The sequence below is a fragment of the Cylas formicarius genome, unplaced genomic scaffold, assembly GCF_029955315.1.
Source record: "Cylas formicarius isolate icCylForm1 unplaced genomic scaffold, icCylForm1.1 PGA_scaffold_2__14_contigs__length_35257938, whole genome shotgun sequence".
Taxonomy (NCBI): domain Eukaryota; kingdom Metazoa; phylum Arthropoda; class Insecta; order Coleoptera; family Brentidae; genus Cylas; species Cylas formicarius.
This window is the reverse complement of record NW_026844319.1, coordinates 13,010,931-13,037,210: the sequence shown is the minus strand read 5'-3', so window position 1 is coordinate 13,037,210 and position 26,280 is coordinate 13,010,931. Positions and strand designations below refer to the sequence as shown.

General features: G+C 34.9%; 1 protein-coding gene across 6 annotated transcripts in view; it reads right to left on the bottom strand.

The window, feature by feature from the left end:
• Positions 1-26,280, bottom strand: part of LOC132698758 (ras-GEF domain-containing family member 1B-like) — a 151,901-nt gene that overhangs the window by 53,543 nt on the left and 72,078 nt on the right. Inside the window, exon 1 of one of the 6 annotated variants that reach the window (XM_060664990.1) lies at positions 25,676-25,927. The exons of the other annotated variants lie outside the window; for them this stretch is intronic. The gene's annotated coding sequence lies outside the window, so the exon portion shown is untranslated. Of the gene's footprint in view, positions 1-25,675; positions 25,928-26,280 lie in introns of those variants that run through there. 6 annotated transcript variants of the gene reach the window in all.

The following is a 26,280-nucleotide window of genomic DNA, read 5'->3' as shown; positions in this document are numbered from 1 at the left end:
GGTCTTTATCTGTCACCAATATGGGAATCAGTCACCCGAGACGTGTTTATACCCCACATTTAGCTCCGCCCCCTTCAAACCATATATAAGCAGGTACAGAGTAAAATACGAGCCGTCAAGCTCCGAAGAAGCCAATGGGATGATTGGCGAAACGCCAGCAAGTTCGACTCAGCAAAAACCGACGTAGGAGGAATCCAGAAGTTCTGTAAAAAGTATTACAGTAGCCTGTGGAAGTTTCTTTGAAAAGCCAGAAAGATCGATTCAAGAGAGTGTCTATCAGTATCTACCAAATACGCTGCGAATGTGGAGAGTCATATATTAGAAAAACAGAAAGACCTTTAAACATTGAGTTGAAGCACATAGGAAACCCACAATGAGGTCAGGAATCGCGGAACATTTATGGAACCAACAACACCACATCAAATGGTCCGAAGTTATGGTTGTCCCCAGGAAACAGCATTGGTATAACCGCAAGTCTAAGGGAACTACTGTATTCATTAAAAACCCCTAATAGCTGACGCACTGCACATGCAGACAATGGAAGTTTGACAATATCTTAATGTTTCTACTCAATAATTGTCTACCACTTTCAAGCAAACGTGCATATTAATATTACGTAATTGATAATTAAAATCATGGTCTAAGACTTTTCACTTGAAAGTTGCCACATTTGCACAAGAGCTGCCTCCGCGGCTACGTGCGATATTTGCGCACAAGAAAGGTTTGTCTGTTTGACAATTGTAAGAAACAAGTTCAACACCCATTAAACCGAAGAAAAGGCTATTCCGACAGTTTTATATACACCTATTACAGCGGACAAAAGCGAATTAGTTTCAATTAAATTCCATTGCGATCCTTTTAACTCACATGCACGATCAAACAAATGAGTTGCTCGACTGGTGTGGAATGAGGAAGCAGAACGTCCGCGATTGAATACCGACGATTGGCGACGATTTCAAAGGCGCCGTCGCCGCCGCCGCCGCCCGCATAATGCGTTGTTTTCCATCAAACCCACAATCGCACTTTCGCGCAATTCGACGGCGACCATCGACTATAGACAGGGAACATCGAGACAAGGAAAATGAAACCGTATCGTTATCGAGACAAATTACTCGATTTTATAGGTTTGTTCCAAGAGCCAGAAGAAGAAACAGTGTATGAAGAATGCTTCATACACTGTTTCCGAATCGTAATTAGGTTTGTTCTCACAACTGTCAGAAACAAGTTCGTAAAGAAATTTTTGATTGATTTTAAAGAAATTTTCGCTATTTGTACGGCGTGATCCACCTAAGACGACCCAGAATCGGACCTGAGAAACGATTAACCAAAAAAGTTTAAAAGTTTCTTGTATTGATTTTCAAGTATATGGTTTTCATGTGCACAGGATAAACAGCGGGCGAGAGCGCGTTTTAAGGCGAGTTCAACGATATATGTGCATGTAGGTTGGCGATCCAAATAACTGACGTAATCTTGGATGCTGCGGCTCTGAAAATGTTCGCAGATGTACAACCAAACCATCTGCGAAGTTCTTTCAGTCATGAATTTTGGCGTCTTCCGCCCGATCTCTTGCCTTGCCTTCGATAATCAATTCTAATACCTTAAATACTAATACCTTATACCTCTCTTATTTACCCCGTTGAGAAGTTCGATATTTCATACTTTTTGGGTCCAAGATATTTTTAATATGCGGCGGTAAAGACTTCTAATCGCTTTTCTAGTTATATGTTTAAGGCCCAACTCTCGCAACCATATGGTAAAACAAAAATTATGTAACAAAGCACCATTCGTATCTTAAGTTGTACGTTAAGATTAGATATGATCGAGAGTATTGAAAGTTTTAGGACAAGAGCTTCCTGGTCATTTAGAAGTTGATTTAGAAAGCAGCTCCGCTCCACCACACATTAATCTGGTTACATGTCCATTTTTGAACGAAAATCATACTAACCGCTGGATAGGAAGAGCAGGACCACAATACTAGCCTCCCAGAACACCAGACTTGAATCATTTGCATTATTTTCTGTGGGGTCACTTCAAGTCGCTGATTTACAAAACCCCAGCCCAAAATGAATAAAACCTAAGAAATGGGACATAAGAATCGTGTCCCATTATTGATCAGACGCCAAATATGTTCGGAAGATGTTTTCAATAAATGTTAGATGAATTAATGCATGCGTTGAAGTAGGAGGTGGTAATTTATAGCAATTACTGTAAATGTTATTAACCACTTTAGTCTTAATTTTGTAAAGGATGTAAATGATAGCTGGAAATAATCCAAGTTAAAAAATTCCGACACAGGACACTTCAAACTCCGTTTTTATAAAAAAAAAACGGCTGCTTTTAGCGACAAATACTAAGAACACAATTTATATGTAAAATTGGCTAGTTTTTTTAGATGCCCTGTATCTCAAAAACTACGCCGTTGCGGACCTATGTTCATATGAATTTTTTATCCTCAGATTAGTCAAATAGTCACCGTTTAAAGTTTGTTCAAGCACTTAATCAACACCCTGTATGTACCAAATAAAAGACTGAAGTTTAGGTTGCCTTATCCTAGTAAATAAATTTTTCAAGTGATAACTACAGGGTTGCCACGTTCTCAGTTTTTGTAAATTTAATTAAACTTACTATATATTACCTTATAGTTAAATTAAACCATTAAAGACAATTTCAACGCTATGTAATAATAATAGGTGATTTAAAATAAGCATTTCGGAATCGTTGAATCCTAAATTACTTTTTCTACAGCTGTCACAAAATGGTGATAGTTTTTAATAGTAATCATAACGACAAATACGTCATTTTTACATGCAATGAGCACCTCGCGAGAAATATTTCTCGCCTTGTTTATGATTTAAATGAAGGTAATACACACTTTGATCTTTATTTGGTATATATAAAAACATTGAAAGTTCTTAAACATATTCACGCTATGTTTGTGCCTAAAAGAATAGAAAAACGTCTTGGAACGCTCTCTCTGACTGTGTGTAACATACGAAGTCTTGCATTTAAAATAAGACCTGAAAAGACTAAATACCCTGTGAACATTAAAACAATACACTTAAAACGTTTAAGTTTCATTCAGATCGGATAGTCACGGGTTGCAGAATTTCTGAGTTATCATCTGGTAGTTAGGCCCGTTCTCGGATCGTTTTTAAGTAAAATGTCCAGAGCATGCGCATTGTTAACATTCAGTAGTTTTCTTGCTGTTTTTTTTTAATCTTTTTTATGAAAATAATAAGATACTGAGTGATTTATCAGTCGCCGGGCCAGCATATTAGAATTTTCTGACAAGGATACGTAACAAAATGAAAACTACTTAGACACTGTGCTGCAGTTTAATAAAATTTTTGGCCCAGTCTATGGTCGTGTAGTAGACAATGAACGTCTCAGTAGGGTTATTAGTTATTGAATGCTACAAACGTCAAGCAGGACCTTATGAAAAATTAACATCGTACGATAATCTCGGAAAAAATTACATTATTAATTTGGGAACAGTCATAAACTAAACGTATGAGATAAGCGTAACACGAGGAATATGATGTAGAATGTCGGTTCTATGGATTAGGGTTTTTTAGATTTTTTTGTCGTTCCTTCCATGCAGTTATTCTTAATAGTATCAGAATAAAGCAAAGTAAAGGGAAATTTATTTAAAAATATTTCGCAGCAAAAAAAGTCTTTTGCTGCTTGCTTCAACACTCTGTAGCTCGGAAAGGAAATGTTTCCGGAAACTAGGACATATTTTTGATTAATTTGGGAACACCCTCTATATGAAGTGGATCGACGTTTGACGTTTAATTTGCGTCAAATTTCTCCACGCATGCTAGACAGACGCGTCAGATTATCGGCCGATACGATCAGTGGGCCATTTTGCATATTGTGCGAACGCGAACAGTTTCGCGATGTTCGCATCGGACTTCTCCGAAGACGCAGATTAATGACTTTTCGAAAATACCGCGTCGCTGTAAAGTGCTCTACGATGAAAAAGCACTCTATGTTGCGGACGGGACGGAACATAAAAGTTTTATGTTTCACGCTGACGATGGAGATAAAACGCAACGTATCAGTTACAGAATGGCGCTGATTGCACGTAACTCGATACTTGGGACTGACTTGTCTACCCAATAAAATCGAAAAATGTGGGCGCTCTATCGAAGACTTTTAGCGCGAAGTAGAAAAATTTTAAAGCGTAACCCGACATCGTCGGGATTTCAGTACTACGCTGCCATTAACTATCGAGCAGCAGTTAGCGCTGTTACAAAATGGAGGTACAAAAATTATAAACGAGTGGGCAGAATGTAAACACATATTAATTTTCCGCCTTTGAATTCAGAAACTAAACTGCCGCTGATAAATAAATGGATTAGACTTTGGGAAAGAAGTGCTTATTTTAAATAGTGGGGCGATATGCAGTACAAAATTTAGCGCAAATCGTACAAACATTGACATTGACATGTGTGGAATATTTTCCTGGGACATTCCTGAGAGCGATAAAGTGAATATTATCTATCATCGCTGGTCTTTGTGACCGGGACGACCAGCTTTCGCGAATAATTACACAACTGTCGATGAGTTAATTTCCTCAACGTCCACAAGAAATTTATTAAAACAGGATAAAGTCCAAAGGTTAAAACTGACCCTGTCATCGGAGATAAAGTGGAATTATAAAAAATCATTTCGTAATATTCAGGAATAGTCAAAAAAACGGCTACATGTAAATTAAAGGTTAACTCGGTGTGAGATTCGAAACTGGTTTTAGTTGTTCCAGATTCCATGAGTTCAGGCTCTTCTTTGAAGTGATTTATTGTAAATATTCTAGACAAAACAACCTGGGACAGTTATATAAAAGATATACAATTTTCTTTAAACATTATGGTGAATACAAGAACAAACTCCGTACAAGGTGGTGATGGATATCAATTGCAGTCATTGGGCTGCTGGTCATATTACGAATATAGTCGCACGCAATGACAGTCGGGACAATTTAACTGAACTGCGTTTAAGTGCAACCACCAAAACGCAGTTCGCACAAGAATAGCAAATTTGGCAAAAAGAGGCGGATTCCGAATAAGTACACGGTAGGTCAGTTGCTTATGTATAAACACGGATTATTCAGAGATGGGAATGAGCAGCAAGCTAGATCTAGTGTACAAGAGCCCTTTCAGGCTTAAGACCGCTCTAATGAATGATCGCTACGTAACATAAGATTAAAGAAATCAACGCAACCGCAGTAGATAGTTTGGAATCCTAGGTGCTATTGACTTATTGAATCAATGATGAATGACCGAATGCTTAGATGAACCATTTGAGTAAGCAGTATTAAAATCCTGATAAAATAAAGCTTACAAAATGTAATCCGGATATTTTGATACCTGCATAAAATAAAATATGGTGGATATTCCGATATCTGCCAAAATAAAATCTGGAAGGTATTTTGAAATCTGCATAAAATAAAATAAGGCGGATATTCTGATGTCTACATAAAATAAAAATGTGGTGGGTATTCTGATATCTGCATAAAATAAAATGGGGGGATATTTTGATATCTGCATAAAATGAAATGGGATATTTGGCATCTGCATAAAATAAAGTGTGGTAGATGTCCACATAAAATAAAATAATTATCATTAAAATAGCCATTTACGGTAATCTAACAAGTACGAATTCAACTTTGATAATGACATCTGTCAGTTCTGATGATTCCGTCACAAGTCACTCAGTCAATGTAATAGGGATGTTTTGCAAAAATGTACCAAAAAAAAACTAATAGTTGTAGAAATATTTTAGTAAGTAACAGGTTGGTAAACGTCTTTGGTCAATCCTTTATTGAATACTCGCTCCGCTCGTGTCATATCAAACTAATCTTAATATTAATCTAATATTAATAATTTTCGCCTGAGGAACGACTAACACATATTAATCTGAGTCAATTCTCACCAAGTTCGCGAATTTCGCAATGGCCGAGTACCATCTCGTTAACCACTATCCTTATACAATGATGATCATTTTTTCCACTTTACAGAACCATGATATCAGTTATGTTCTGGTTCTTTTAATTATTCCTGCTTTACGGGTTATGAACCGGCAAAGTATTTAAGGATGGTTAAGACCCTCTCTAACTTGGAGGTGAGTGTCACCAGATTGGTTCTCAGGGACTTTGAGATTTGCCCAGTTGCACCGCTCACTATAGAGATAATATTTACCTTTTCGATACGCGCTTATCTACTAATTAATATAACGCAAAAAAGAAACCGTCGATTTCTGCGCCTGCCTGAAATTTACCCGTGGTTCCCCAAGTCCCGGCTAATTTGACTTATGCTGTTTATTATTATACTCTCGCTGACGAAGGACGCGTATACGCTGCCAAAAGACTGTTAATTTAATGTGCGCATTACGGCTTGTTTTTTTTTTATCACGAGACGGATAAAAGTCAAAATTAAGACGTTTCTGAGCGCTCAACTCGAACAGCGAAGATTCGTTCGTCAGCATATTTACGACATTTTGCATATTCGGGCAATTCAGACTCGCGATTAAGGCACGTTTAGCCCAAAAAGTACACAATATGGCCGGTTCAACGACCGGCTTAAAAGCATCCACGAGGACCGACCGATTCTGCGCGCACCCGGTTGGAATAAAATTTGCATTAATTACCTGCCACTGCACTGTCGGATTCTGCAGCGCTTTGGCCCGGTTTTATCGGAGATATTAAAAACGTTTCTTCTGTTCGCAGTGAGAAACAGTTTCCTAAGGATCATCCAATCCGATTCGCTAACATAGATAGTTTGTTTTCTGTCCAATTCAATTTGAAACGCGTTTGTGAACTGTCACATTTGTTGACAAATATTTTGTTTACCGATAGTTTGAAGCATGTGCACTAGAATTAATACGATGGGAAAAAGACGAATATCACAACAATGAACTCCTGAGAAAAACTAGTTCTACAATTTGAAGACTAATAATAGTGAACTAGTCAAATTCAATCAAAATGTTTTAAACAACAGTTTTAGAGGATTATCTATCATTATTTAATAATAATATGTATTTTATAATAAATTATTATGCGTTTGTGATGTCCAATTTACTTATAACCGTCTCCAAGGAATACCCGAATACGATACTTAGTAATTCGGGGAATCCCAAAATAAATATCGACTCCATTTAGTTCTGATAAAATTGCGTTACAATTTAGAATCGTTCTGACTTGAGACTGTTATTTATTTTGCTTGGTTTCAGTATTTTATCAGCTTATTCGAGTATATTTTCCTGACACTATTAAAATTTAACTTTTTAAACGCATATTTTTTCCCCCGCACCCTGCATTTGTTGTTCGTCTTTTCGCGTTTCATTGCATTTAAGATTTGCTTTCATTTTGTTCATATGTGAATGGGAAATATCGTGTACGAAAAAAGTTACTCTGGAATCGAGTACTGTATTGAATACCAAGTACCTACCAATTTGTTCACAAAAATATCATGTTTGATAAAGATTTTTATTATATAAATACGTAAAGATGTTTTGTTTTACTCGAGGAACAGAAAAACAAGTTAATATTCTTCAAAATTTGGATTAGTTGGACATTATGTTTAACATAGATTAAAAAAACTCCTGGATTATTTTTTAAATTGAAGAAACAATTTATTTCTGTTCAATGCTACCTACAGAACATAATTTCAAATTATACAACAATAACTAAAGGAGACACGGCAATTGATTCATACGATGAGTATAAACCAGCATCCATCATAAAGAAAGAAGCGACAGAGCGGACTTTCCATGAATTGATTCTATGCTTGGATATGTACGATGTCACTATTGGTGTAGCTTACCTATGAAAACTGAAGTAATTGGTTATTCCACAGATTAAACAGCCAGAAACCATTTTAAATAACTGTTAAACCATTATTTAGAAATAAAGTACTTCTCAAATCGTAACAATCGCAAAATCACCAACAGAAGACAGCCAAATTTGAAATCCAAAGTTGAAATGTGAAAAATTCCTGTGCTCTTGAAGAAAAACCACGAAGGGAGCTCCTGGTACACTTAATCGTCTCGGTCTAATTGCGCATCTACTTAGGCAATGAATTTAAGTTTCTTCCTCTTTTAAACAGCCTAACTGTGCTGTCGCAGAATTCTGACTAATACTAAGAGCTCAATTTTGTTCTTGCGACATTTTAATTACGACTGTAGATTGCCTCAGCCATGTCTGACTCTTCTATTACGAAGAAACAGCCTTTTACTCAGCTCGTTCTTCAGTACACTAGCATTCCAGCAAACTGACCAGTACTATAATGACGATAACTAATCTGTGTCCAATGTCTTCATTGGAAAGTTCCGATAAAGCTGATTTAGAATTTCAATTAGATGGAATTGATTTATTCAATCAAGTTATACGCTTCCACTTTTGGACCTACGACATTACAAAGAGAAGAACCATTAACTCAGGTCTCTCTTCAGCACATTGGGTCGCACACAGCAAACGTTAAATCGTCAATTGTTTTTCTAGTATCAATGTTAGCTGGGGTGTGCGCATTTTGATGTTATGGTTAATTAATTTATAGCACATCTTCTATCGCTGACTTAATTCTAAATCTAAGTAAAAAACGTTACGCATCGTGGTAAAATACGCAACTGGTAACCATGTGAGTTTAGTATTTGATGGCTGTTTTTGCCCGAAAATATTAAAGGCTTGTCAGCTCTCTTCGATATGTCATTTATAAAAGTTTTGAACAGCTATTCATAAACGAGCCCCCCAAATATCAGTTGTTCCAACCAATTAGCATACATCGATCGGCAACAAACAAAACAAAATGCTTCAAACCGGTCCGCGGAAGTTGGAACGAACTTTAAATGTCGACGCGTTTCGGATCGTCCAATTATTACATCGTTCCAAGCGAAAAGTTCGTTCGCGTCCGCGTCAAAATCGATCTTTTAGACAGACCCCTTTTATTTGCCGAGAAATGCAGCCACCCTCCTTCCACCCCGCCGCGAAGCGCATTTCTTCGACCCCATCAGTCTCAATCAAACTGCGCCCTCCGTTTCGCGTCCCTTTCCCGGGATGTCGTAAATGGGGGGGATGAGTCACTGAGTGTTACACTTGGGGGACCGCTCCCATGAATTTGGACACAACCGCACGATGATGCTTTTTTTCTAGTAATATAAGACGCAACTCGGTTAAACAGGAACAAAAGATTGGAAACTCGTTTTAATTGGCTTCTTTATTTGGGTGGATCTGTGGGTCTTGGGTTTGAGCTCTCGTTAGGGAGTATAAAACAAAGAGAAATCGTTATATCACGTCATAAATACACGTAGACAACCAACAAATATTAATATAAGACTGAGTATAAATAACAATCACATTCATTTAGTTTTATATATATGTTTATATATTTATATTGGGGATACCATAGATACAACTACTAAAACAGGTACCCAAAAATTCATTAACAGAATAATAAGCCTTGCTTATAAGTAGTTTTTTGACTAGAGCTATGAACTGCTTTCGTGACAAAGATTTCAATTGTGGAGGTATGTGGTTTAAAAATTTAATGCAGTAGTAATTGAAACTTACTCAATTTGATTCGAATTTATTTTGTTGCCTAGAATTTTAGTTGCTTAAAATTATGATAAAATTTAAAAGTTATCACAAGCATACAGTAAGTAGGTTTATATATAGATGCAAGGAAAATTTAAAATATTCAAATCAACAAACTTAGTCGTGACATCATCTCGATAGTACATTTTACACATCATTTATAGCACTATCCGCTGTACTGAAAAAACATCAGAGCTTGAAGGTGCATGACCCCATGCCAGCACACCATAAGACCGGCTTCGGGTCCATCATTAAACCAAGAAATTTTGTTTTGTTACAATTTGTAGCGTCATCGACACGTCTATGAGAGAAAATCATATTAATAGTTTTTGTTTTATTCATTATTGGTCGTGCCCTGTTTTTTCTGTTTAGATTTTGCTTGTGTGGGTTGTAAGGGTTTCTGGTTAAAAATTTACTATTTTGAAGTAAGGGCGCATTATATGATCATGAATTCGCACTTGTTACATTAAAACTTATTGCTGAGTTGCTTGCATAATTTTATTTTTTGAAATATGGATTTCAACGATGCTTTCGTCTACTATTGACATAGTGTTGTTCTAGCCTTCTCAGAGTTTTTGGTGTTTATTGAAAGGATATGATGATAAATGTCATTAATGTACATGAAAAATAATATTGGACGCAGAGCAGAACCTTGTTGGACGCCGTTGACCAGCCTTAAAATGCTCAAGCGTGACCATAAAAACTTTGCTATTTACATCAAAATTAAATTTTTGCAACTTACTGACCAATAACGAATGAGAAACACAATCGCAACCCTTTTTTATATCACAGAAGGTTGAATAAAGCCAGAGTTTTAGATTTATTACTGCGAAAACCTAATTATTTTTCTTAAAGTGGTTCATTCCCGTTTCAACAATCTTCGAAAAAATAGGTACTAAAGAGAGGTCGGAAATTGTTGGGTGTTAATTTTCCGCATTGGATCAGGAAATATTGTAATGATCAAAGCTAGATTTATTTTTTTTAAGGTCTCAACAATGTCCATCAACTGATTTAAAGTGATCTTATCAAATTTACAAGGAGGGCAGTTTTGACTGCATTTATACTCATTTCTTTAGTTACTACTGGGTAAGTTATCAATTATTTTATTAAATATATTTAGAAAGTAGTTTTTAAGAATATTAACGTCAGTACGCACGGAAAACTTACTTGTCTTTAACCCCTTGGTGACTCTATTTTCATTACTGATATTCCAGTAGGTTCGAGGATTGCTGTCTTCATTTGTTAAGTTATTTAGTATTTTTGCATTTTTTTAATTTATTTTTATAAAACGTTTTCTAATCATTTTCATTCAAAAAAGCTTCCTCATAATTTTCATTCATCTAGCGCAGGACCTTTAGATTAAGTTCGGCATTTGCAAATTTTTCAAAGAAACTTCCATTTGTATTGCAATGAAGGAAAATATAAAATTCAATAACTTAACTATCTACTCTGCTTTAATATTGAAATCTGATTTTAATTTAATAGCTCTTTTTTTTAAGGCAGTTTCTCATAATATCAATAGTCATCAGGCGTATAAAAAAGTTGGAATGATTTTAATTTGCATTCGATATCGCTGAAATCCGAGTCGTTGGGTAAGAAGCTGTGTCCCGGGATTAGGAAATTTACGAGAATTGTTTCGAGATTTGTAGAATAAAGAGGTATTAATTTAATTAATTAATTTATCTAATTTTTCCATATAATATAGGTTGGTAGCTTTTTGCATAACAGGGCCCAATTACGAGATGTCGCTTCTCTGCGAGAATTTCGAAGCAAATGCAGAGGGGAATTACCGTCCCTTTTTTTAAAGCAATAAACGAGTCGCCCGTGGCCGGTTCTCTCGCCCACGACTCTGTTAATCCTGAACTTGAAACGCAATCTAAAACGCGACGCGTTTATCGCGGACCAATTTAATTTACGATTCATTTTATTTGAATTGTTAACGAGTTTAATGGGGGGGCCGTCGAAGGTTACGTCCTCGGATGATGGCGCGTTTCATCTCGTTCGCAGCTTCGACGCCTTCGACAGGGATGTTCGTCTATTACTTTACTTTTTTACAAATTCGATGAAAGCTCAAAAGACGGAAATCAGCGTCAGAAAATATTTTTCGTCGCGGTCCGACCTATCTATCCTTTTTTTCGATTTTCGGCTGTTTTTCGACTTCGCAATGAAGCAAAGCGAGCGTGCTAGATTTGACGCTTTCGATTTGGAATTTGACAAATTTTTAGCCGGCAACTGAGTAAATAAATCCATTGTGGTGTCAGCAAATTAAAAAAAAAAACTAAATATGGATTTTCCTAAAGCTGAATTATTTGATATGATTTATATGTTGGGTGAGGCGGAAAAAATACTGGTAGACAGTAAGACTTTAGAAGGACGAAGTATCCTAATCGATAAATATCAGCTAGACAATATTTTCTTGATTAATTGATCGGTTTGTTGCTAGTGATAGTATTCAATATGAAAAACGGAAAGTGCCAAACCGGAATGCTATCAATAAGTAAAAAGAATTGGAAATTTTACTTCAACATCAAGATTATCCCCAGGTCAGTAGCAGTCAAGTAGCTAGCTTATATGATACATCCCAATCCACCGTTAATTGCTCACTAGAAAACACAAATACCACACCTTCCACATGGAACTTCATCAAAAGCAATAGAGGCAGATCCAAAATGTTTGTCTAAAATAATGGCCTTCGATAAAGCTACTTTTCGCAGTAATGGTATAATTAATCTTCATAACATGCATTATTATTTAACAGTTAATCCATTCTGGGTACTGGGCATGCAAAACTAAAACTATTGACCAATTAATGTGTGGTGGAATAAAACACTTTAAAGTAATTGGACCGTATTCATTTTTCGCGAACCAGTCAACAGACCTTTTTCAACTTTTTTCAGAATGATTTACCTCAACTTCTTCAAGAAGTTGACAACATTGAATCCAACAAATGTGGTTTAAGCGGTCTTCCGTATTACCATCGAGAAGTTTGCGAATTTTTAAATAATCATTACCCACAGAAATGGATCGGTAGACGTGGATTTATTGAACGGCCCCCTCGATCATGTGACTTAACACCACTAGACTTCTTTTTGTAGGGATATGTTAAACATAGTGTTTATGCGAATTTACCAATATGGAAAATGATTCGGGACACCAAGAAAATATACGAAAAAGACCAGAACATGTACATCTAAGAAGGGCGTATTTTTGGACATTTATTGCGCCATAATAATATCAAGTTAATTTGTAGTAATAATCTTCACAGAGCCCTGTTGGCTGATATTTTTGTCATAGTCAACTAATTAATATTACATATAGCAATAATCTTAGTAGCGTTGTGGAATTGATCGGTCATTTTTTTTATGTCAATTGACCAAAGAATTGACCGAAATAATTTTTAAAATACGATGAAATTTACATTTATTTATATTCCTTGAAGAGGGTTATAGGTAAATTGGACATGACAAAAGCATAATTATTGATTATAAAATACATATTATTATTAAATAATGGTAGATAACACTCTACAATTGCAAGATATCACTAGTCAATTAAGAAGTGGATTGATCACTTACGGGAATAGCATACGGAGAGAGCCAAACATTATATAAAAATTAACATTCACCACAAATTAAAAAAATAACATTAAGTTATTTGTTATTATATTGGTTTTTGTTATGTTGTGTTAATCGAAGTAATTAAATACAAGTTTATTTTTATCAAAAGTAACTAATACAAATTAATTTTATTTAACTTTTAGTAAATTCACCTAAAATGTAAACATGAATATCGGAAGAACAGCTAAAGATAATATAATATGGCAAGAAAAATTATTTCCAAATAAATTAAAATATGCCACAACAAGCCTGGAACTCTTTCCTTAAATAGACTTTAGCTACATCGTATTCCACAGGAGCGACGCCATTTACGAAAGCAGTCTAGTTCCTCCTCGCGTTTATACATTTCGATGGTCGATAACCGGGGACCAAATTGCAGTCGTAAACATTTACGTTGTTCGCCGAAATTGGCATAGCCGAAAACGCGCTTCGTCGGGCCTTGAGACCGACCGTCTGCCTGTGAACCTCCCGTGAACCGAAATGACGCCACGGTTTCCGCAGTTGTCACAATCGCCGCACCTATCCGCCACTCGTCCGATTTTCGCAAGCGGAAAAAATCGGCACATAAGGCCACACTTTCGAAACGTTCCGAAGAAATAGCGACAGTAATTTTATTTTGAAAGCAATAAAACTGCAATTTCCATTTTGTTCTGAGGTTTTGAAATTATGAGGTTTTTCCGCACGGGAGAATGTTTAGAGGGCAATAATTCAAAAACTATAATTCGGGGATTTACAGATGTTTTGGCGAGGTTTAGCTGTCGGTTTAGCTACAGGACATGAAATACATCTCCAATTTTCCGAGGAATTGAGAAATGCAATAACATATACTATGTTCCATTTAAAATAATCGACTGTTGTACAATCCCAAACTTTCATATTTATAATTTTCGATTACATTTTAAATAATTATTTAATTAACTTCTCCATAATAGATACAAGGTACAGCAATTTTGTTTTCAAATCACAGTGCCAAAAAGTATTCTTCTAGCTCTGACTAAGAAATGGAATGGTGTCTCTTTGCAATTTCTAATTACGATTATTGTTTCGATGGCGTTTTCTTAAGGAGAACTATAATTGGACGTAATCCACAATTTAAAAAAAAAATTATAACTAACGTTCGGTGCGTGTCCTTCTAGTTTGAAACCTCCCTTAAAAAATCCAGCAGGAAACTCATGCGTCCGATTAGTGGGCCACAACCAAACTTAAAGCTGTAATACAGAAAAAAAAACATGGCAGATCCAAATATTCCTTTACGCTATACAGGAAGGAACTGTCAAAGATGCTTTTTAAAGTTTGTCACGCTTTGGGAAATCTAATTTTGACAGAAATTAATTAAATACTGCTAAATCAAGATGGTCTGTACTATTTTTCACGAAATTGTAAGATTACTGTTGACGGGAGTAACACAACCAAGGCACATTTCGATTTAGTTGACGTAACTACAGGGTTCAAAAATATAAAGGAAGATAGGAACATAACGACAGTGAATATTATCTATGGTACCGATGAGATCGTCCTTATTACAAATTCAGCATTTTTTTTGTCTGTCTTTTTCTCTGTATTGACTAAACTCGGCAACCGTTTGAGCCTCGGTTTCCCATAGACATAGTTTCGTTTTTTTTTATCCCTAATTCAAATCTTGATGTTGAATATATTCGATTCATTCATTTTTAAATAGCGAGCGGTTGGAGTTGGTTTTCCAGATATCGTAGCTTCTGGCGGCAAGTAATTTTTAAGTACATATACAAAAAATAACTTAACGCTAATAATAGTTACAATCATAGCTTCGCTATGACATTATTAGTCTCCATTTGAAATGAATTAATTAAATATATTCAAAATCGATGTTTGAACTAGGGATAAAAAGACCTTCAAAAAAAGTGTCACATGGCCCATATGACCTATAAAAAAATTAACTGAAACTATTCCAAGCCGTTGTTTTTACTTAAGGAAATATCATTTTAATTATTAAAAAACTTTGTATCAAAAACCGTTCATCGAATTACTTTATCCGTAGATATGTGTGCCAGTTATAGAAAGAAAAACAGCCATAAGATAAATACTATCAAAAATTGCCAGGGGAGTAAAAGTCCACCCCTGGAAAGCATTTTTTTTTTCAAATAGTAAACAATTGTTTGGGTTCCAGAAAACATTCGAAAACCATTCATCCGATAGGTTAAAATTTTGAACCGACATGAAAAAAATTTCTTATTTTTCGTGTAAAAAACATCAATGATGTGGAAGAAATATCAAAGCGCATCACTAAGAGACTTCAAATCGTTTTGAATCCTGAGTATGGGAGAATTCTCTCCTACATTAGCAAATTCGCAAATTAAGAGGGACGGAGAGTCCACCAAAGAGTTGACTATTTTAAAAGGCATTAAAAGGTCTGGCATAGTTCTTTTGTTTCGGAGAGTTATAATTAAATTAAAATTTTGATCTTATTTGGCAATAGTTGTGATTTTCTACCCGAAGGAAGCTATTTCGGACGTCATTTAAGTTCAAAGAACGTAAAGCGTTAGAAAGCGTCAACGGATTCGTGACGTCATTGCCCGGATTGCGTTCGCGTTCGTTATATTCCGTAAACAGTGTGCTTTGTGTATTTGGTTTTTATAGTAATATTTATTTATTTATTATTCTTTTATTTGGATAATGTATTCGCTAAAATATAATTTAAAATAAACAAAAACAAAATGAAGGTACCCACTATAGGTATGTACATAATTTCACTTGATTATTAATAAAATTTGGTTTAAAAAAGGGCTTTTCTTTGAAGAAGCTCCAAACAATTATAGTTTAAGGCAATTAAAAAAAATGGAAGTCTTAACTTTACATTTCCTTTTTTCATTGTTGGTATGTGTATGTTGGTATTTTCTATGTCTCGTTTTACCTAAAGTTAAGTCAATAAATTAATTTATGAATTATAAAATGAAATATTCTCATGAAATTGGCAAATAAATCGGCTAATTGGTTGAAATTTATGAAGTCCATTGTTAATTTAATAATTTTTATTTTATGAATTTATAATATGTAGCAATTTAACAAGACCAAAACAGAAATAAATTTGCTGAGCAAAAAAGTACTTGGAAATCCTCGAAATAATATAAGTACATATTTAATAAGTACCTAGGTAGTTGAAATTATGATTAGTAAAGTACCGGGACCAGCTTAAATTTAGAAAATTGATCAGTATTCGGTATGAAAGACTTAAGTCAAAATTTTCTTCACAACAGCGCGCACGGGTTTTGTCTGATCAAAAAACATCTCGATGCATCGCATGCTGCCAAACTTTTCTCACTTTCGGTTCGAAAGGTAAGCTTATAAAAACTTTTCCCTTACTATTTCTAGAAATATCGGGCAATTAGGAACCACCAATACCTTATTAGACACTTTGTTACCACTGATTTTCAAGCGGCACAATTTACTTAAGGGCTTTAAACGCTTCACACAAAAAATTGAAATTTTGTATATCGCTATAGAATGTGTTCCAGTTTCGATTTCAAACATTTTTTAAAAATGTGTAAGAATGAAATATTGCCGAACAGGTCCGTAATTTGCTTAGAATTTAATTATTTGGGGTTTTGTTAGAAAATATACTAAATAATATGTATGTATGTATGTATTTATGTTTAAATCTAAAATAAAATTACAAATTATTTTTATTACCTACTTAAATTACTTAAAATTATTCACATAATATATCAGTATCACTATCGCTATCATCGCCTGTTCTAACTATTATTTGTTCTATATTATTTACAATATGGATATACGAATGTTCTGCTTTTTCTATATGTTTAACAGAATTTGCCCAACTTTGTGGGGGGATGTTAAAAACTTCGGTTTCTATAAGTTTGAGGACATTGGAGTTAACACGGGGGAAAACATTGTTACGATGAATGGCAGATTTCAGTTCGTGCCAAACATGTTCAATGGGATTAAATATACAGCCTTAAGCTGTATGCCCTAGATTTTCAAGATTCAAGCGTTGTAGAACCTCAATTAATTGCTTTGTGGTATAATCTTCGTGAAAATAAATGTCGTTATTATACATGTAGTTTTGGATTGTTGCTTTTGTGTCACATGCGGAAGGGGTTTTAGTCAACTGTCTACTGTGACAACTTGCATTGTCCATTACAATTACGCTATTAGGAGGAATGTTTGGAACTAGTTTGTTTTTAAACCAACTTTCAAATAAATCAGCGGTGGTGTCTTCATGGTAATCCATAGAAGAATATTTTTCGCAGACAGAGAAAGTCCATTTGGAATCCAACCATCTTTAGAGCCAGCATGCAAAATAGTTATTCTGTTACCTCTCTTTGATGGCGCGTTTTTTTTTACACTTATCAGTTGAGTCAACCCAACCGTTTTCCGGGGTACCATAAGTGTCGAACCAGGTTTCATCCAAGTAAATAATTAGCCTTTGTTGTTCTCTGTAAATCCTAATTTTTTCTAGATATTCCAGTAGCCATTTCCGAATTCTAAAAGATTCCATTAAAACTTTCCTTTTGTCAATTTCTTTAAATCAAAACCCATGTGTTGAATACACTTCCATAAGGTAGTTCTGCCACATTTAACACCGGTTTCATCTTTTTCAAGTCTCCTAATTAAGACAGCTAATGTAGGCACGCTTCGTTCCTCGTATAACTGATAAATTTTACGCCGTATTATATCTTGATCACTTTTATCTACACTCGAGAAAATGTCAGCATCGCTTCTTTTTTTCCTCGCTGAAATGGGATTATTCACAATTTTCCATACAGTTGATGTTGGAATTTTCGTCAATGTGGCCGTTTCTTCTAAAGATGCTTGCTTGCTGGCACCACGTCCAATGAGAGTCAAATAAACATTGTTTATAACTTCCTTAGTCCCATTGAAAAGCAATTGGTCACTTACTTATATCTATGAACAGATCTTATCATTTATTATTATTTTTATAATTTCTAATTGTTTGCAACAAATCGCCCAATCCGGCAACCCCGTTCGTAAATACCCTACGCTACGATTGTTGAATTGGTTAACCAAATTTGACCGAAATAAGTTTAAAAATACAACGAAATTTAAATTTATTTATTTATACTGTACGTTACGTCGCTATCGCGTCGTTCTGAGAACTAAATGTAGTGGACATTTTTTTGGGATTCCCCGCATCGCTAAGTGTCCTATTTGGGTATTCCTTGAAGAAGGTTATAGGTAAATTGCACATCACGCATAATAATTTATTATAAAATACATATTATTATTATTAAATAATGATAGACAACACTCTACAATTGTTATTTAAAACAATTTGATCGAATTGGTTTAGTCAATTAATTGTCGGTCAATTGCCCAGTCCAAATACTAGTGACGCAAAACGTTCGTACGGATTCAAATAAGGATCGCCCAGGTGAAAAGAAAGAAATGCAATAACTCTGTAACGCACGGAATAGAAAGTCGACCGCATTGTTTGCCCGTAAATCGTCCGGCGTGGCGCTAAATATTTGTTGACGTCCGGCACGACAGATGTCGCGCACCGACGAAGCAATAGGCGTGGGAGTCGATTTAGTCTGGGATAATATTTATACGAATCTCGCTTCCCGGACTCGCTATTTTCGTCCAGCGAATTTTATCGTAAAAACGCGCGCAGCACATCACAACTCCTTTTATATATTCCTCTGGTAAATCAGTTTGGAATTCTGGCACATGTTCGCAGTCACAATCCAGCAGGCAGCTAGATAACAGTTTAATAAGAAAAAGGAATAACACTCAAAATATACTTCTACTGTTAGGGCATCATCAGCCCTATAAATCCGAGAAATACTCAATGAACTAAATAAAAAAATATGTAAGATATAGAAAGTACGTATCAATAATCCTTAGTAACAGAGTCCCACATTCTAACTTAATTGACCTACCTCTCTTTAAGCGAAAGGGCCTATTGGAATTAAATAACTACCATAAAAACAAAAAGATAGATGACAAAAGGTTACATTCTGTCCCCTTTTTTCAATATATATTCTGAAAAGATCTGCTCACAAGCTTTAAGTGACTGCGAGCAAGGTATTAAAATAAATTAGATCTTAAACACTGTAAGGTACGCCGACGATGCGGTTCTATTAGCTGATAGTGAAACCACACCTCAAGAATTACTGAACCGACTGAACATCAATATTCATAAGACCAAACTTATAATTATTTCCAAGAAGAAACATTGACCAACGAATATAAGAGTAAATAACGAAGTGATACAAAAAGTAACGAAATTCAAGTATCTTAGGTGTTGGATTGCTGAATATTTGAATCAGGATGAAGAGATTACAAGTCAGAAGCGATTTAAAGTACCCCATATCGTATCGTTAAGTACAACATTTTTTCTGTATCCTACATGGAATTGAATCACAGAACCTGAAATTAACTACCATGAGAACAATTTAAGCCTTTGAAATGATGTGAATATTTAGTCATATGCTGAGAATATCCTAGACACTGACACTACAAAGTGAAATTAAATTTAAGCGAAGTCCACGCAGATGTCTTGGATGAAAAATATCTGAGAATAGACTGGAATGAATGTTCAAGCGCTCGCCAGGACAGCAGAATGCGGTACATGAAGAAGAAGAATCCTCAGCAAAATGTATACTTAAACTAATCATCCTAGTTACCGTATACAGTTTTCCCACCGTTTGATTTTTCTTCTTCTTTTTTGTTTGTATGTAAGTTTTTAATTTATGCTATTTTAACCTTCTATTGGTTGAGACCTAAACGTATCTTGCATCTTATATTTAAGGAAAACCCGGCCTAATTATTTAAATCAACGAGAATTTGCGCTGTACTCATGTGCACTGTATATTAATAAGAGCTACATTTTTTATTCGTCTGTTCACATTTTCTGTCATCTGCTATTCGCGTTCGTTTTGTGCATATGTGCATATGTGTATTGATTATTTTAAAGAGTCGAATATTCTATCGAACACCTATTAGAAGTGAGTTTGTTTCCACTATTTGAAAAGAATAACAAATATGATATTAGATAAATATTTTTATTGCATTAAAACGTTGGGATATCGTATCTTACTTTGACAATTGACATCTAATCTTGTATCTTTAAATATTCGTTTGCTTTGTTTTTACTTGAAGTCTGGAAAGTTCTGAGGATGAATTCTATTAACCAAGATGAAAATAACACAGCAATAACATAAGATCTGTTTATTTCTTGATAGCAATTCCGGTACCTAGGATGTAATTTTTTTAAAGTTTGTATAGAGTACAGTAAGTATTTTGAGTATTATTTGATCAGCTTGATCAATAAATTATTAAAAAATCACAGTTATCCTTCACGTTACTTCACCACCAACGTGTTTTAAACACCAAACTGAAAATAAACACACAGAAACCATAAAACAGAAGAAACGGCAAAAGGACAAGTGTGAAAACACCATCCGAAATTGGTACACCAGATTTCTCACATTTCACGGATTTTCCCAAAGATTTAATGGATTTAAGATTTCACGGAGTTCGCAGTCATTTTATGGATTTTCAAATAATTTTTTGAAATTTTACTTATTTTGAAAAATAAATTAAAAATACATAAAACATATGATACTTTAAAACCTCTTTTTAAAAACACCACGAGTTGGTTCAGTGTATTAAAATCAAAATAATTAAGTTAACTATTAAATAGATAAATAAACTAATAAATAAATACATTTTTAAAATGGATATAAATTTTTTATTTTATATTTAATATTTTTTCTTTATTCCTGATTACACAAAAATTATCGCGTCACATATAGGGTGTCTTAATGGGAACGTCGAACAATTATAACATCAATATGAAATTTTGAGGTGATACTTTAATCAGTGGGTCCATCGACGTGATATTTTTAGGATATGAGCGCTTGCAGTTATTTTAAATAGAACTATTTTTACTACCATAAATTATTTATCTTTATAACTTTAATGACGTAATTTTATTTATAGAAAAGGGCTCGTTGAAGACACTTAGGAAACAATTTTCATAATTATTAGATACATTATTGGAAAAAGTACAATGAAAGCCAAAATAATTTTGAATGATTAGGTTCAGTGATTCCACCAAAAATTCTAAATTAGAGAACCAACCAGTAAAGTTCGTTTAATTTAACCATAGCATTTGTCAAAAGTGGTCACGATTTAACCAAATGTTACCGCTTTAGATGCAATCTACAAACAACATAAAAACATTTATTTAATAATTAAAAATTGTAATTTGTATGTTATTTAAATTTACTTAAATATCTCAAGGATTTCACAGATTACAAAGGTTTCACAGATTTCACGCGTGATTTACCCCTCATGTGAAAACAACACACCACGTTCTGCCCCGTTACTCCCAAATATGCTAATTCATTGCTCAGACTTCGTAACAAACCTATTTGTGATCTAAGGCTGGAACGAACCTAACCGAACATATCTGACTGGAGCTCAAACTGAGCGACGGCCACACGGTTTCGCACGAGTTTAAGAAGACTATTTTTCCGAATCTTCGCGAAGCCAGACGTCTGGATGGAAAACCGGCAGATTATTATGTTTGCTCTAGTTCATTCGCTTTCAGGTTTGACTGAGATTAAACCGGATTTGAAGAACTCCGTTTGAGCAGGTGGGGTTTCGCGCTTACCTTAAAATCGCCATGTATTTGGGCTATGAATAGAAGATTTGACGTTTAGAACGTGCTTTGTTTGTTGGACGCACAAACGAAACGCATAGAACTAAGAACCAAGGTTGTCGACCCGCGTCAAATCTCGTAAAGTAAGTCTTCGGTTTACCTGTATGTAAACTAAGCCGGCTTCCATAACCCGTTTCTTCCCCGACGCGGAGATCGTAAAACTTTAAGCGGCAAACAGGGGCGTCCAACGAGTGAACGTGTGTTTACATTGTCTAATCTCCCATTCGATGTACCGTTCGAGTATATCAACTTAAAAAATACCTTACTACTGCCGAATTGATTCGTTTTTGACATTCGGACTGTGGTTGTGATTCCGAGATGATGCCACGTATTATTTACTTAGTTGCTATTGCTTTATATGAAGCTAGAAAAGAGGCCGAGGGGCAGTAAATGACTCCTGAGACATAATCATGAGGAACATAGCAATTGTTGGCATATTTGGGTTCTTTGTTATAAATCTCTGCCGGCTACGTATGTTTATGTTTATATGAAAATGCCGAAGGAACTAGAATGAAATTACTATTAAAGACTGTGCGTCCTGTGTGTTCCAAATTTTTGCTTTCTGAAATTAAAATTAAATATTTCTATAATATCAAAATCCGTTCAGTCTTATTTTACCATATACTCCTCAGTAAACTAGTATTAGATGAACTCAAAATAGAGGATCCGTGTAGTTTTGAAAACTTTACCGGAATGAGCACCGCAATGCACGTAATTATTAATACCAAAGCTATTAAAATAATCTCTTTGGCAACAATTTAACAACTTTATTATTATTTTGAGTTTGCTTTTCGCAAAAGCACAAAACAAATATAACCTTAGATATAACATTGAATTTCATCGCATGCGTCTCATAAAAAACCGACCAGAAATGGTAATAAACCGTGTGCTAGTTCGTAGCATTAAAAAAATAACAAATTCAAAATAAAAAAGGACGCGCCAAATTTAAAATCTAATGCATAGAGTTCCCCAAATCAATTAATTATAGGGAAATTCCCTGTTAATTACGGCCACCTTTATAAAAGGGCCAAGGCCTGAGAAACACAAATTTTTATGATGCGGATACAGACTAGGAAAAGGTCACCGAGTTCGAGAAAGTTAGCCGAAAAATATAGTGTTGGGAAAACACAAATTAACGAAATTTTGAAAAATAAAGATGAATTGAAAAAGATGGTTGAGGAGCATTGGATCAAGTCGTTTAAAATGTAAAATTTCACAGCATCAAATGCATGGTTGGAAAGTTTCTACCCGCGACGCAATATAACTTTTAAAACGGTTTGTGGTGAGTCCACAGAGGTTAATTTGGACGATGTAGAAAACTGGAGAACCAAATCTTTATTATCGTTCCAGGCCAAATAGAACTTTTGCAATAAAAAGAAGACAGCAAAACAACGATTGACCATTGTACTGTGTACTAATATGGAAGGTCAGAAAGAAGATCCATTAATAATAGGAAAAGTAAAAATCTTCAATGTGCATGACAACAGAAATTATGGCAAAAGAAATTTGACAATAAAATGAAAAAACAGAAGAGAAAAGTTGTTCTTTTCTTGGATAATGCCACTTCACATTCTAAAGTTCCATTAGAAAATGGTAAAACTAACCGTTCTGCCGCTAAACAATACTACTTTTTTTTTATCGAAAGACTTTTAACATTTATAGACGCCATATAGTGCTCGTAAATACGTTAAATAACATCTTGCAATTGTAGAGTGTTATCTATAATTATTCTATAATAACATGTATTTTATAATAAATTATTATGCGTTTGTGATGTCCAATAACCCTCTTCAAGGAATACTTAAAAACGATAGTTAGCGATTCGGGGAATCCCAATAAAAACATCGCACATTATAAATAAATATAAATTTTATTGTATTTTTAAAATTATTTCTGTCAATTGACACAAAAAAAAATGGTACTGGTCAATTTCACAACGCTAACAGTGAGTGATTTTGAAATTTCTGAAAATAAAACATAAATTTAACCAATGCGTAGGGATTACGACTGCTTGGGAAAAGGTGCTACAATCAAAAGATGTTTTCCAAAGACCGGATTCTCCGATGTTATCCGAGAAGTGATTTGCCGACAGAGTCCTAAAAAAAATCTACAAAAAAATAACGATTTTATTTGTGAGGTGCAAAACCTTAAAAGAAAGGCCACCTTTATATAATGACTTTATATAATGCTTCATTTTTTTGAGGCCTTTATTAACAGGTTTCACTGTAATTTGTTAATTGTTAACAGTGAATTATTGAATAAAAGAAAAAAAACGTATTGATATTCGATCTCTCAGCAGTAAACCAGATATAACAAGGAATATATATTCTCTTTATCAAAATCAGATAGAAGAAGATGAAACCAGCACAATTATTACCCGTGCCACCATCCATAGAGTTATTTGAAAAATGGGATTTAAGTACCGAAAAATAAACAAAAAACAGGTGGTAATGGAATCGCTTAGATTGAGCACATGGATATTTAATTACCTTCAGGAAATTGAAAGGTATAGGTCTGACAACAGATGAAACTTCGACGCACACGATACAGTATCCAAAGGATGGGTTGATTCCACTAGAAACTGTTGGACAAAAGCACCTTGAAATAATAATAACCATAATTTACGCAGGATCAGAAGTGGGATTTATTCCAAATTGCTGAAGTATTAACGCAAGCGATCACAACCGCCTGTTGCAAAAAGCACCAAATTTTTAGTACAAAAACTGAAATTCAAAAATTACATATTACATATTTTGAATTCAGTTACAAGAAACTTTTGTTAAATTCATATGGTCATAAGAAATTTAATTGTAACATTTGTAGCACAAGAACATAAATTCTGTATACAGCGTATTTCAAAACAAACGCGATAATAAAAAAATAAAAAATAACGAGACAACGAGAGTAATAATAATGGTGAAACCTTTACGGATGTTTCCCAAATTTCACTTACATGTAAATTAATAATAATAATTAATAATTAAAGCAAACAATCTATTTTGTTCGAATATCTTGCAATATTTATGTGACATGTATAAAAAATAAACGTATGTATATCAAGTAGTATTGTACTATCTCCTACCTATTCCTATGTTTATTTATAAGAGATAGAGGGTAACTTAAATTAGTGCTAAGTTGAGCATCGGTGAGTTCAGTAATGTTCCGTTTTAAAATTCAGTTATTTTTGTTACTACAGGAAATATGGTGGAAACCCTGTATTTTTTACCTTTACCAAGATCCTAATGGTAAGAGTCGATTTTGAAACAGCCGGTAAATTGATTGTTGAAATAAAGAAAAAATGTTTAAACAATAATTTTATTTGTGAGACGCAAAATCTGAAAATAACGGTCAGTATCGCTTCATTTTTTGTAGGCCGTTATTGTATGTATATATTATAAATCAAATCGAACAGAAAATCAAATAAAAAAGCAGACAGTGTAAACAGACTTCAAGTAACCGGCGTTCACACAAAAAACCCCTCTCCCCACTTATTTGCGTTCAACAAAAGCACCCGATTTAAATCCTTCAAGAGTGTATGTTTGGGACGTGACATGTGGCTGCGCTTTTTTCGATTCGGAGCGTTACAAATTATTAACGTATTCCTAAAGAGTGTCACGGTCAAATTATACGTTCGCACTCGGCTAGCGCGTTGCCGTTATTTCGGCAATTTGTTATTAAACATTACAACATTAAACAGATAAATTTGTTTATGCTTTCGCGGGCATCCCGAAAATGGTAGAAACGATCAGCCGTCGTCGCCTCTTCCTATCGGCGACAAAATACCTCCAAATCAATTTTTCCTCCCACGACGAGCACTTCCAAAAAGAAACCCGGAACGCACGGAACGAAAACAAAAATCAAACTAAACCACACACAGACAATCCGTCCCGGTGCGAATCATCGTCGAAACGTAACGCGGCGCCGAGTTTCCCGTCGAGAAAAACGAGTTTCCTTCGGGCATATGTTGTAAAAGCTCGCGAATTGCCGCGCGAACGCATTCCTCTCACATCCAGCGAAACAAAACAACTGATCAAGCTTTCGTTTGGCTCGTTCGCCTGCCCGATCCGTTCCGATGAGTCATTTTTGTTGTGAGCGTGACGGTCGGTAGTGGTGGTGGTGGTGGTGGTGGAGCTTTCGCGAGGTTGCCGACGCTTGCAGTTTTTACCCGCATTCGGTTTCGAAAGTATTAACGAATTTATCCTTTCATGGTGGCAGCGTTTAGTCCAGCACCCAATGGTTATGACTTGCCTGACCTATCATAAACCCCGCACTACACCAATGAAAAACCGATTTACAAGAGGTTATCAGTTAATTTTAGTAGCCATTAGTTACAGAAAGTTTCGACGACCAAACGCAGGAGAATCAGAAAGCAAAAAAAAAAGTGTCAT